This window comes from Bos taurus, chromosome X (genome assembly GCF_002263795.3).
Source record: "Bos taurus isolate L1 Dominette 01449 registration number 42190680 breed Hereford chromosome X, ARS-UCD2.0, whole genome shotgun sequence".
NCBI classification, from domain to species: domain Eukaryota; kingdom Metazoa; phylum Chordata; class Mammalia; order Artiodactyla; family Bovidae; genus Bos; species Bos taurus.
The window spans coordinates 31,741,476-31,755,647 of NC_037357.1; positions in this window are offsets into that span (position 1 = coordinate 31,741,476).

The window sequence follows — 14,172 nt, forward strand, 5'->3', positions numbered from 1 at the left end:
TATAGTTATGTGAAATGGACAAGAGTTTGAGCAAGCTCTGGGAGCTGGTGACAGACATGGAAGCCTGGCATGCTGCAGTCCATGGGATCACAAAGACTGGGACATGACGGAGCAACTGAACTGAATTATGTGAATCTTAACACACATATGAAAGTTAAAGTGTTAGTCACTCAGTCGTGTCTGACTCTTTGCGACCTGATGGATTGTAGCCCACCAGGCTCTTCTGTCCATGGAATTCTCCAGGCAAGAATACTGGAGTGGGTTGCCATTTCCTTCTCCAGGGGACTTTCCCAACCCAGGGATTGAACCTGGGTCTCCCGCATTGCAGGCAGACTCTACCGACTGAGCCACCAGGGAAGACCTTAACACACATAAAAATTCATGTAACTACCAGCACAATCAGGACACAGAACAATTCTATCACTACATAAAGCTCCTCTCACTCCTGCTATCCCTTTATAATGACACTCCCCTGACACTAGACCCTGGCAACCACTGATCTGTTCTCTACAACTACAGTTTTATCTTTTCAAGACTGTCATATAAATGGACTCACACAACATACAATCTTTTTGAAACTGGCTTCTGTCACTTGGCATGCCTTTGCCATTCATCCAAGTTGTGTGTATCAATGGATCTTCCCTTTTTATGGCTTTGTGATATTCCAGTGTGTATGTGTACTACAATTTCTTTCAATTACCCACTGAAGGACTAGTTTATGTTTCCAGTTGACTACCCAAGTGATTATGAATGGATTCAAACATTCATGTGCAGGTCATGTGTGATGCATGAAGAGAACTTTTTTGTTTGGTTGGGTTTTTAAAATTTATTTATTTTTAATTGAAGAATAACTGCTTTACAATATTGCATTGTTTTCTGCCATACATCAACATGAATCATCCATAGGCATACATATGTCACCTTCTTCTTGAACCTCCCTCCCACCTCCCACTCCTCTAAGTTGTCACAGAGCCCTGGTTTGAGTTCCCTGAATCATACAGCGAATTCCTACTGGATATCTATGTTACATATGGTAGTGTATATGTTTCTATGCTACTCTCTCCATTCGTCCCAGCTTCTCCATTCCCCTGTGTCCACAAGTCTGTTCTCTGTGTCTGCATCTCCACTGCTGCCCTGCAAGTAGGTTCATCAGTGCCATCTTTCTAGATTCCATATATATGTGTTAATAGACGATATTTGTTTTTCTCTTTCTGACTTACTTCACTCGGTATAATAGGCTCTATATGCATCCACCTCATTAGAACTGACTCAAATGTGTTCTTTTTATGGCTGAGTAATATTCCATTGCATATATGTACCACAGCTTCTTTATCCATTCAACTATTCATGGACATTTAGGTCGCTTCCATGTCCTAGCTATTGTAAATAGTACTGCAATGAACATTGGGGTACATGTGTTTTTTTTTTTTCAATTTTGGTTTCCTCAGGGTTTATGGCCAGTAGTGGGATTGTTGGATCATATAGTAGTTTTTATTTATTTATTTATTTTTTTTATTTTTAAACTTTACATAATTGTATTAGTTTTGCCAAATATCAAAATGAATCCGCCACAGGTATACATGTGTTCCGCATATAATAGTTTTATTTCTAGTTTTTTAAGTGATCTCCATACTGTCTTCCATAGTGACTATTAAATTTATCAGTTTACATTCCCACCAACAGTGCAAGAGGGTTCTCTTTTCTCCACACCCTCTCCATCATTTATTTGTAGATTTTTTGATGATAGCCATTCTTACTGATGTGAGGTGCTGTGTAAACATAACTTTTCACTTCTCTAGGGAAAGGTTATTGCTGAACCATATGGAAAGTATATGTTTAACTATATAGAAATTGCCTGTTTTTCAGTGTTGACCCTACAATTTTGCATTTCCATCAGCAATACATAAGAGTTCCAGTGTTTCTGCATTCTTGCCAGTACTTCATATTGTTAATTTTTTTTTCATTTTAGTCATTTAATAGGTTTGTAAACATTATTATTTATATATATTTTTATTATTTATATTTTACTAATGCCTGATGATGTTGATAATCTTTTCATGTTCTTACTTTCTATCTATATATCTTCACTGGTGATGTTTCTGTTGAAGTATTTTGCCCATTTTTTCCCCAATTAAGTTGTTTCCTTAATGTTGAGTTTTGAGAATTCAATATGTATTCTGCATACAAATCCTTAGTCAGATATGTGTTTTAAAAATATTTTCTCCCAGTCTGTGATTGCCTTTTTATTATCTTGACAGGGCCTTTGACAAAGCAACAATGTTTAATTTTGATGAAGTCTGATTTATCATTTTTTTCTTTTGGGGATTGTGTTTTTGGTGTTGTGTCGAAGAATTTTTTGCCTAAATTCAGTCCAATTTTTCTTTTTTTTTTTTTCAAAGCTTTTGCCGTTTTAGGTTTTACATTTAGATCTATGATACATTCCAGTTAATTTTTATATAAAGTAGAAAAATTAAGTCAAAGTTTATTGTTTTGCCTATGTATGTCCAATTGCTCCAGCACCATTTATTGAAAAGGCTATTCTTCCTGCACTTAATTGTTTTTGCACTGTTGTCAAAAGTAAATTGGCAACATAATCTCTTGCCTAGACCAGAGATCAGCAAACTATGGCCATGGACCAAATTTGGCCCCCCATCTATTTCTGTATATACAGTTTTAGTGGAATGACTATACAGATAGTCATTTGTTTATGAATTGTTTAGATATTGCTGAAGACTGCTCTCAGGCTACAAGAGCAGAATTACATAGTTGTGACAGAGCCCATATAGCTTACAAAGCCAAAACTCTTTTCTGTTTGGCCGTTTATGAAAAAGTTGGTTAATCCCTGGTCTAGGCCACTGTGGTAGCCCCTGAAGTGCAAGGAGCAGAACTATCAGACTATGACCTTAATAGTTCACCCTCCGTTGCCCAAAGAATGAACTACCCGGGGATGAGGGCTCCCTCTTCTCCTGGAAGGGAAGGGACTGTACCAAAACTAGGTTTCCATGAGACTGGTATCTTCTTTACTCCTGCAGTGGAGATTGTAATATTCCTTTGGGCAGCTAGCAGTCCCAGAAAACTCCTGTAAACCATTGGCACCCCAACTCCAGTTTGCCTGTTGCTCAGTGTCTTGTGTAGCATCCCCTCCATGGACAAGACTACTCCTTCATGTCTGCTCTATAAAAAGGGGGACGGTCAGGGGATATGTTCTCCTTGCTGAAACTGAGTAGTGCTCTGGGTCACTGCTCCATGGAATGACAGGAGACTATTTACAAAACCCTAAAATAGCTGACCCATGTATTATGTCTAAATTTTATAGCTACAGTCAATAGGAGAGACAGGGTGGAGTGTGGTGACTTCATCTTACCTGAAACCAAGACTCTCAGCCTCAATTCAGCCACTGGAGAACTGAAACTACCTATAGGCATACAGTTTAACTGGATTAAGAACATGATTTACTTTCCATGAAATTCTTATCCAGGAAGATGAAATTAAATATAGCTTTTTGAATGTTTCAAGGGTTTAAAATTCATTTATTTGAACAAAAGAATACTCAAGTAATCCTCACTGGAGGATTTTCCCTTCTCAAAAAGATAGGTCTTTCAATAAACTTATATGATTGTTATTCTTCAAGGCTTGCTTCAAAACTCTCACCTCACTATGTCTACCAGTTCCAAACTATTAATATATCACAAACTATGTCCAATCTTAATCATGCCTCTGCACTGCATAACCTACATTACATCAGACTTTGCTTGATCAGCAGATTATTATGATGGTGGGTTCTTTTTTGAGGTTACTGGTTGACAGATGCTATCCTAAAACAGTCTCAAGGAACCAAAGTAGCAATGAAAGACCCTTACCATTACTTTCTGCTTTCACAAAAATAAAGCAGTTAAGACAGACCACTAAATAAAGATCTCAACAGGAATTTATGCAACACAAATGAGAGACATGAGACTGGCCAATTCATTTACACACACCAACCTTTACTAACTGGAAATTCCATGGATCTCAGTCTCCCAGCATTGCCAATTAAAGGTTTCTACATTTGTGCTGCTGTGTTATACGTGATATGGAGGAGGTAATTGTATTTTTATGTCTAGTTCTCCATTCAAGAACTTTCATTGATTAAAGTCATGTGGTTTACTTCCACATTTTGGGTCTTGCCCAAGCTCCCAACACCCACCTCAAAGCACATGTTAATTTCTCTTCCCTTTGTCATCAAACCAATGCTTTGTTGCAAACCAAGCCATAATTATTATATGCTTGCCTTGCAAATGCCACACACTAGTATTTTAATATAGGCATGTGTGTAATTAAATAAATATGTCTAGGCTAAAGGAAGAAGAATAGCTCATTCACACCATACTTCAGTTTAATTACAGGTAACTGTGCTTGTCTATTCTTATTTTGCCTAATTCTTCAAAGGTTCATTTCTCCCCTTTTTGCTTTTTCTTTTCAAGAGGACTAACACTTTAGAAAATTATCATGTAAATATCATGTTAGGCATGGTGTTATCAAGATGTGAGGGACTGTGGTTCATTTTGATATCTTTGCCTTTAAATTTTTGCTTCACATTTTAGAGCTGTTTTCCATAGTTCTAACTCTCCCGTTTCATTCCCTACCCCATAAGCTCCATTCTCCCTACATTCCCCACCTCTATCGGGAATGACTCACATCTACTCACACGGATTTATGGGTAAGTATACAGAGATAAAGCTAGGTACGGTACAATTTTGCTTGAAGGGAACTCACAGTGGGAAGAGGATTTGTATAATTCCATTTGGTGGGGGAGGAGGAGGGGACTTTATTTCTGTTCTCTGGGCTTCTTATCAAACAAATTCACAGGGCTCTTCTGTATAATATTCTCATTCCCCTGTTTACAAATCACTTCCACATGCATTTGATCCTCACAAGGACTGCTTGAGATGGAACACCATTGCTCTTTCTGAACCAACTAGAAAACTGAGGCTCACCCAAGAAAGAGGGTACCGTGAGCCATGTGCTAAACCAGGCAGCTTGCTCATGATCACTTCTGAATTTATCCATCATTTATTCACTAGGTATCTTCTGCACTTTTAGAATGTGCTAGTTTCTGTGCCAGGTGAGAGGCCCAGCTTCTGTGTTACACTGAGATCCTGAAGCAGACAGATGCCATATCTTCTTCTATAATTTAGGCAACAAGATTTTTTGGCTTAACTGATTTGTTATTTCCAGATCAAGCCCAGTTATATTTCAACTCACCCCAAGGTGAATTGGAAATTAATGAAAAGAGGCAGAAATAGCCAATTGGGGCTCAGGATTCAGCCTTTAACTGCAAGTCTGAGCTTAGACATCACCATGGGCCTCAGTTTCTCCATTTTTAAAGGGAAATGTTATACTAAGGATATTGATAACTCTAAGAATCTGTCTTTAAAGATTCATGTTAATTGGCTCTTAGGATCTATTCAAAGATACACTAGGTCGTTGACTCTCAGTGAGGACTAGGGGCTACATTCCCCCAAGGTGGGGGCATGTCAGATTCTGGAGTTGTGGAATTTGAAAAGGCACTCTAAATATTATGGCATCATCGATGGCATCATTGACTCAATGGACACGAGTTTGAACAAACTCCCAGAGACAGTGAAGGACAGGGAAGCCCGGCGTGCTGCAGTCCATGGGAGTCACAAAGAGTCGGACATCACTGAGCAGTTGAACAACAACAACTTTAAATATTATAATTGAACATTTAAAAGGTGGGGAGTGGGGAACCCATGGGCTTTCTATTGCAAACTGCAGAATGCAAAGTTACTGGAGCCTTCTGGACTCATGAAAACATATACACAATTTTAGAGGTAAGGTAGGGGTGGGAGGACCAGCAGACTATGTGTTGACCTAAAGGGTCTTGGGTTTTATTCACAAAAAGTGGAGGATGCTCTGCTTGGCTGCAGACCTCTTGGCCACTCCTTCACCCCTCGGAGTCTCTGGTGGACTGTGTGCTGGAGATGACTCCCTCCTCCTTTCTTGAGGTCCCTGCCTGTCACGTGGGGGTTAGAGGAGGGATTTCTCCTGCAGCCCTTCCCCTGCCACAGCATTCCCTCCCCACTGAATTCCTGATTGAATTCCTGCCTGCCAAGTGTCTGATGACTTAATGACCATTTACCTTGTTTTGCTGTCTTCCTTTATAGACAATTTAATTTCGGTTTTGATCTCCACATTGTGCTTTTTCCTGTTTTGTCTCCCAACTTGTTGATTTCAGTGCGTATGCCCTTGCTGCCCAATCCACTCTTTATTTCCTCTCTCATTGCATTTCACTCATTTGTTTACACTGGCATTCACTCTTACTATTTTTCATCTCTGCTTGGCCAATGATCACTTTGGTTTACACCCCCTCACCCATCCTCATGAGCAGCTTTTGTCTAGCTAGCATTCATCCATCCATAGCTTTCTGTCATATTCACCAGACCTGAAGCATTGATTTTCCCCCCTTTTGCCTGAGAAAATAGTTACTAGCTAAATGATTGTGCTTTTCAAGCTTCCTGTATGAGAAGCCCACAAATGATCATTGATCAAGGATTTTCATTAAGGGCATCATTAAGCAAACACTATTCTGTAACACACCAGAAATGTGTCTTTCCCAGAAGAAAGGAGAGGGGGAGAAGAGCAGGGCAATTCTGGTGTTAAGTTCTTCATCCAAATGCAGCATGAAGAGCAGTCCTTCATCTCGATGGGGTTCTCTCTGGTCTCCACATGAGCACATCACCGACAGTGACATAAATCAATTTTGTACGGATTAACACAGGCTTCCGTGCAGAAGACAGGCAGGGTTCCTGGTGACTCGCGTCTGAAGAATGCTCCCGATTTCTTTTCTTGCCCCCTTTAACATGAAATAAATGCCAAAGTTTGGAGTTGAAAGTCTCCTGAATGCTGCCCAAGGTCTGTTGAACAGAGCCCCTCGCCACACACTGCTGAAATATCCTTGGTCCCGGAAATGCCCCTCAGCCACCTTCCAAACCTCGGTGGCATGCCTTTGAAAAGCCATTGTTTCTATTTCAACAACACAACATGCCCACTGACTCCTCATTTACCCATTTGAAGCTCAGCAAAAAGGGGATGTTGGAAGGAGGAAAGCACCTGGGAGAAGCCACCCAACAACAAACTTCAAACTGTCATCACTCGGCCTGGGAGGAGGGGGGAAAATCAGGGAGACCCAGGGGGAACCAATAGCATGGGTTTTTTATTCCTGAAACTCCAGCAGGCTTCACTCTGCCCAGAGCAACTTTTGAAATGGAAAGGAGAAAAAAGAAAAAGGGGATGATTAACAAAGAATAAAAGCCATGCTTAGATGATGCTTTTATTTCCCAGGTCCACCTTTCCTGCCTCGTTAATCTAATATACCTTTGGAGTGGATGAAAGTACTTGGCATCCGAAGCAGGTAGTAATGGTCCATCAAGAGATGTCATGTCAGTTTCCTAATGCTTTCTCAAAGGTTTATTGAAGAATCCAGTCATCTTGCTACTCTCGCTGATTTTAAACAGCTACATGAAGACAAATGAAATGCCCCTTTCCCTCATGCATTTTTTCCCAACCATTTCTGACAATATATTTCATGTATAAATCATACTTCTCTGATAGCATTTGGCTGAGTCTATGATATTAACAGTGGGACTGAGACAAGGCCAGAGGTCTGAGGAAATGTGTTTCGTTCGTTTAAAGATGCAGAAGTGTCTTCACAGCGTATTAACCCCCAGAGAGCAGCGGGCTGTGTAGCAGCAAGCTACAGTATCACTCATGCTGGAACTTGTGATTTGCAGATTGGAGAAGGAAATGGCAACCCACTTAGTATCCTTGCCTGGAAAATCCCATGGACAGAGGAGTCTGGCAGGCTACAGTCCATGAGATCGCAAAGAGTTGGACACAACTGAGTGACTAACATATAAATATATTATTGGGAGCTATTTTGATAGATGGAATTGTGACTATGTTATTAACAACCATAAAATGGAGAAGCTCTGCTTACAGAGGTTTTATTCAACCCAAGCTTAAGTGATTTTTTACGTATTTGTCCCCGTGTAGTAGTAGAAGCAATTTCACCCGCGTGCCCAGACTGGGAGGCTCAGTTCTCCAGACACTAGCAGTGGGTCTGAAGTCTCTTATGTACTAAAGACCATCGCATCATCACCCTGCTTGTTCATCTGGCCCCAGGCATTGAACCATCTTTGGCTCCTTCCTATTCTTTGTTCTCTGCATCTCATCTTGTTTCTAAGCTGTATAGATGTTACTGGCTGCTCCATCTTCTGTGGCTGTTCCAGTCAGCATCACCCCCTGGTGGGATACTGTAGTGATCTCCCTGAGTGTCCCTGCACCCCTGCCATTCTACCCAATGGTTGAATCTGTGCTGCCACTCACCACACGATGGCTGAGTGCCTCTCCTGAAATACAGCCCTATGCACAGGCCTCCTTACTCACACCACTTCCATGGCAAAACCTTCAAAGGTTTCAATTAGTTTGCAATTAAAAACAAAAAAAGCCCTACTGCCTTGTCCTGGCATTCAAAATCATCCTTCACGGGAGTCTAGACAGCTCAAAAGCACCACCTTTCTGTATCAATATTTTGCTGTTATCATCCCCCGCTTCATGTAGTATCTCTTCCATCCAAACTAAGCTGCTTGCTGTTCCCCATACACATCACAGGATTTCCAAGCCTTAACTTGCTGCTTAAGCTCATCCTTCCCTCTTTCACATCCAGCCCCCAACCCAGTGCTGCATATTCACATCTCTTCCATCCTTCAAGACTCCATTCAAAGGTTGGTTCCCCCAGGAAGTCTTCTGTATTCCACATCCAGATGTGGTTGCTCCCTCTTCTGACCCTCCCCCCGAAATACTTGCTGTTTGCCCCTGTTGTGTGCTGTCACTGTTTAGTTTGTATTCCCATCATTCCTCCTTCACATACAACAACATTATTTTATTTTAAAACACTGTCCTATATCATATGATCTTCTTAAAAACCCTGTGAGATAGGTAGGCTTTGCTATCCCTATTTTACAGATAAAGAAATTGAGGCTTAAAATGATAAAAGGACTTATCCAAGGTTCCACAGTGTGGGGCAGAGTCAGGAGCTAAATCCTCCAATTCCAAGTCTTTATAATTTCTGCTTGTCAATATGCAAAACAAATGTGGTCAAAGTTTCTTTTTGACAAGAGAGACAGATTCTTTTCTTTTCCTTTTCATTTTTTTTAAGTTGAAGTATATGGTTAGATAGCTTCACTGACTCAATGGGCATGAGTTTGAGCAAGTTCCAGGAGACAATGAAGGACAGGGAAGTTTGGGATGCTGCAGTCCATGGGGTCGCAAAGAGTCGGACACGACTGAGCAACTGAACAGCAACAATAGTTGATTTACCATGTTGTGTTCATTTCTACCATACAACAAAGTGATTTAGTTATACATTAGCTATATATATATATACACACACACACACACATATATATATATATATACATACATACACATTCTTTTTCCTATTCTTTTCCATGATGGTTTATCACAGAATATTAAATACAGTTCCCTGTGTTATACAGTAGGACCTTATTGTTAATCCAGTCTGTATATACTAGTTTGCATCTGTTAACCCCAAACTCCCAAACCATCCTCTCCCATCCCCTCCCCCTTGGCAACTACAAGTCTGTTCTCTATGTCTGTGGGTCTGTTTCTGTTTTGCAGATAGGTTCACTTGCGTCATATTTTACATTTCATATATAAGTGATATCACAGGATATTTGTCTTTCTGACTCCCTTCACTTAGTGTAATAATCTCTAGGTCTATCCATGTTGTTTCAAATGACATTATTTCATTCTTTTGTATGGCTGAGTAATATCCCATTGTGCATATGTGTGTGTGTGCATGCATGCTAAGTCCCTTTAGTTGTGTCTGACTCTTTTCGACCCTATGGACTATAGCCTGCCAGGCTCCTTTGTCCATGGGATTCTCCAGGCAAGAATACTGGAGAACGTTGCCATGCCCTCCTCCAGGGGATCTCGATCCAGATATCAAACCCACATCTTCTGTATCTCCTGCATTGCAGGCAGATTACTGCTGAGCCACCCAGAAAGTCCACGTATGTATGCATGCATATATGTATACCATCTTCTATATCCATTCATCTTTTGATGGACATTTAGGTTGTCTCCATGTCTTGGCAACTGTCAATTTTTGTGCTGCTGTGAACATAGGATATATGCCCATGAGTGGATTGCTGGATCATAGGGCAACTCTATTTTTACTTTTTTGAGTAACCTCCATACTGTTCTCCATAGTGGTTATATAAAGTTACATTCTCACAAGCCATGTAGGAGGGTTCCCTTTTCTCCACATGCTCTTCAGCATGTTATTTTTAGACTTTTAAAGGATGACCATTCTGACTGTAATGTGTGAGTGTGAGATGGTACCTCATTGTAGTTTTTAATTTGCATTAAGAGAGACAAATTTTAATTTGAATGATAATTAGTTATTTGACTCAATTCATCTACCTATATCCTCCCTCTAAGTGATTTGGGTATATAATACCATAGGCTAAGTTTTAAACTATGTTCTGCCACCTTCAACTCACACGTTCTTGGTGAACTACTTTCTTGCTCTGGTTTTCATTTTCATGATCTGTGAAATGGACATAAATGTGCTTACTTAGCCAGGACCAAGAGGAGAATATATTTGCTAAGCAAATATTGTGGCTCAGATGGTAAAGAATCTGCCTGCAATGCAGGAGACCTGGGTTCAATCCCTGAGTCAGGAAGATCCACTGGAGAAGGGAATGGCAACCCATTCCAGTATTCTTGCCTAGAGAATTCCATGGACTGAGGAGACTGGCAAGCTACAGTCCACAGGGTCGCAAAGAATCGGACATGACTGAGTGACTAACACTGTGTGTGTGCACTCAATTGCTCAGTCAAGTCCAACTTGTTGCAACGCTGTTAACTCTAGCCCACCAGGCTCCTCTGTCCATGGAATTTTCCACACAAGAATACTGGAGTGGGTTGCCATTTCCTTGTCCAGGAGATCTTCCCAATCCAGGGATTGAACCCAGGTCTCCTACATTACAGGCAGATTCTTTACCAGTGAGCCACCTGGGAAGCCCAAGCACATATGTGATATTCAACAAACATCAGAGGATCAGTTACCACCACCCTTTTGCTAATGTGCCCTGGGAGTTCCGTGGGGCCAAAGGAATTCATTGCACTGCTCCATACCCTTTGGGAAATGAAGAGTGAGGAGAGAAACACTCTTACCCTTACATAAACTTTTATCTGACTTTGGTCCTGGGGTAAATCAATGCAGTAAGTTGCTTTCTGACCTTTTCTAAGTGAGATGTGCTATGAAGTATCCCAAAGAGCCAATTTTCTGTTTTAGAAGCCACTTCATACAAATGATAAGGCTTTGCTCATAGGTCTGACCAGAGCACATCCAGGGCTTGGAGTAAATCATTTGGATTTGATGCAAAAGACCAGTTTGTGATAGGGCCACATTGTAGGGACAGCTTAATTTATTTCAATAATTTAAAGCACACAATACTCAACAGAAGTTCCAGATTGATCTACGTGTGGGCCACTTGGCCATGTAGCATCCAGTCTCTTGCTACTTTGTCATAGAACCTTTCTCCTGGCCAGCTAGCAGGAAACTGAATGATCGATTCAAAGTGTGAATCAAAGAGACAGAAATCAGAGGAAAATAGGGTAAGATTTTTTTAAAGTACAATATACATACAAAGGGGCTTCCCTGGTGGCTCAGTGGTAAATAACTCACCTGTCAATGTAGGAGACGAAGGTTCGATCCCTGGGTCAGGAAGATCCCTGGGAGAAGGAAATGGCAACCGACTCCAGTATTCTTGCCTGGGAAATCCCAAACAGAGTAGCCTGGTGGGCTACAGTCCACGGGGTTGCAAAAAGTCAGACAAACTGAGCAACTAAACAAAAATGACATACATACAAAATTATAAGAACTGATGGATTTCAAAGTGAACTCCATCCAGGTCAAGAAATAGAAGGCTACCTGGATCCCCAAGGTCTTCCTCATGTCCTCTTCTAACTCTACTCTCTATTCTAGGGAGGATTAATTTTGCAAAAAGCCAGATCAGGAAGGGGTGAAACATCTAAAAGGCCATCACTATAGAAGGTGAGACATAGAGCAAGGAGTAGGCCATGAGCATATGGTCCTTAACTGTCAGGCTGGTCTGTCTCTAGTCACACAGTTCCATGGCAGCCTAGGATAGTGCAGTGAGACCTGGATGTGCTGGCAGTGTGAATGCAGACAAGTTACTTCTCTCTTCTCATTTCCCCCCATTGTAAAAAGGAGAAAGAAGAATGTCTACCTTGAAGGCTGCTGAAACAATTAAGTAAAATCATGCCTTTCTATTTTACTGTATAAGCTTAGTAGGTGCTCAATGGATAGGAACTGTTGATTTGTCATTATTTTATTGCTGAGCTACATGATGCAGCAGGACGCCAAACCCAAGACTTGTGTGCTGCTGGAAGGACAGGCTATGGTTACCTTCATCTACTACAAAAAGCATGTTATTTGAGCACCCTATTTTTTACTGTTTATTTAAACCCTATCAAGTGTCTTGAGTGGAGAGTGCTGAGTGCAATTTGAAAGTTGATGCTGCAGTCTAACAACTGGCTTGTGCATTTTACTTAGCAAGCAATTATCCTTATTAATTGTCAAGAAAAGAAGTAAAGTTTTCATTCCATTTCACAAAAATTGTTATTTGAGGACTGTGTCTTTGGGGTGACACCAGTAAAAAACAGCAGTGACCTTTCTACACACATGGGCTTGTTTGACATCTTGGAGATTACCTCCCTTTATTTCAACAGGCCTCAGCCTCAACCCCTGAGAGTCCCCTTCACTAGAGCTTCAATTGACACCCCAGTTTTAATCTATGTCAATGGTAGGGGCTGCAAGAGGTGAAGCCTTGTGGCTGCGCTCACCAACAGATATGAGGGTGGTTCCTACACACATTCCTGATGGCCAGGCTACAGACACTCAAGGGTTAATTCCTCCTGCTTCATCAAGTAACTGACACGTTTCTAGGCAATCAAAGCCCAATCTCAGACCTGCCACTAGCAATTAGTTAGGACTGCAGACAAACATTGAGCAGAGATGGACAGCAATTCCCCATGGGGAGAGCTGCAGGAGCTCTGCAGGAGTGCTGGGGAAAGAAGAGAACACAGAAGGTCCAAGGGCTGTGATGGGTAACCTGAAAAAAGCAGGGTGTTGTGTTCAGAATGTCTTCCGCAAACCATCTTTGTGAGTTACTCAAATCTTGTCAGGGTCATTTCTTTTTAGTCACATGGATTGGGATGGGTTGAGAAATGTGCTCCCTCTTTTGTTCTTCCAAAGTATACAGAAACAGGTGGGGGTCATGACTGGTTCAAATCCATTTTAACAATTAATGACACTAGTCATGGCCTCCTTTTTCAACAAATGGTGCTGGGAAAGCTGACTATCCACTTGCAGAAGAACGAAATTGGATTCTTACCTAAAACAGATACAAAAATGAACTCAAAATGGATCAAGGACCTAAATGTCAGACCTCAGACAAAACAAAAGCTTCACAATATTGGATTTGGCAATGATTTTTTGGATATGATACCAAAAGCACAGGTAACAATGACATCAACAAACATAGACAAACTGGACTTTGTGAGATTATAGTTTTGTGCATCAAAAGGGCTTCGCAGGTGGCACTAGTGGTAAAGAACCCACCTGCCAGTGCAGGAGACATAAGAGATCTGGGTTGGAAAGATACTCGGGAGGAGGGCATGGCAACCCATTCCAGTATTCTTGCCTGGAGAATCCCATGGACAGAGGAGCCTGGTGGGCTACAGTCCACGGGGTCACAAAGAGTTGGACACAAATGAGCAACTTAGCATGCAAGCACGTGCATCAAAAAACTGTCCAAAGAATAAAAAGGCCATCCACAGAATATGAGAGAATATCTGCAATCATATATATTATAAGAGACTAGTATCTGGACTATGTAGATAACCCCTAAAACTCAACCACAAAATTCCAAACAACTTGATTCAAAAATGGGCAAAGGACTGGAATAGACATTTTCCCGAGGATATCCAAATAGCCAATAACATGAAAAACTGCTCAACATCACTAATCATCAGGAAAATGAAAATCAAAACCAC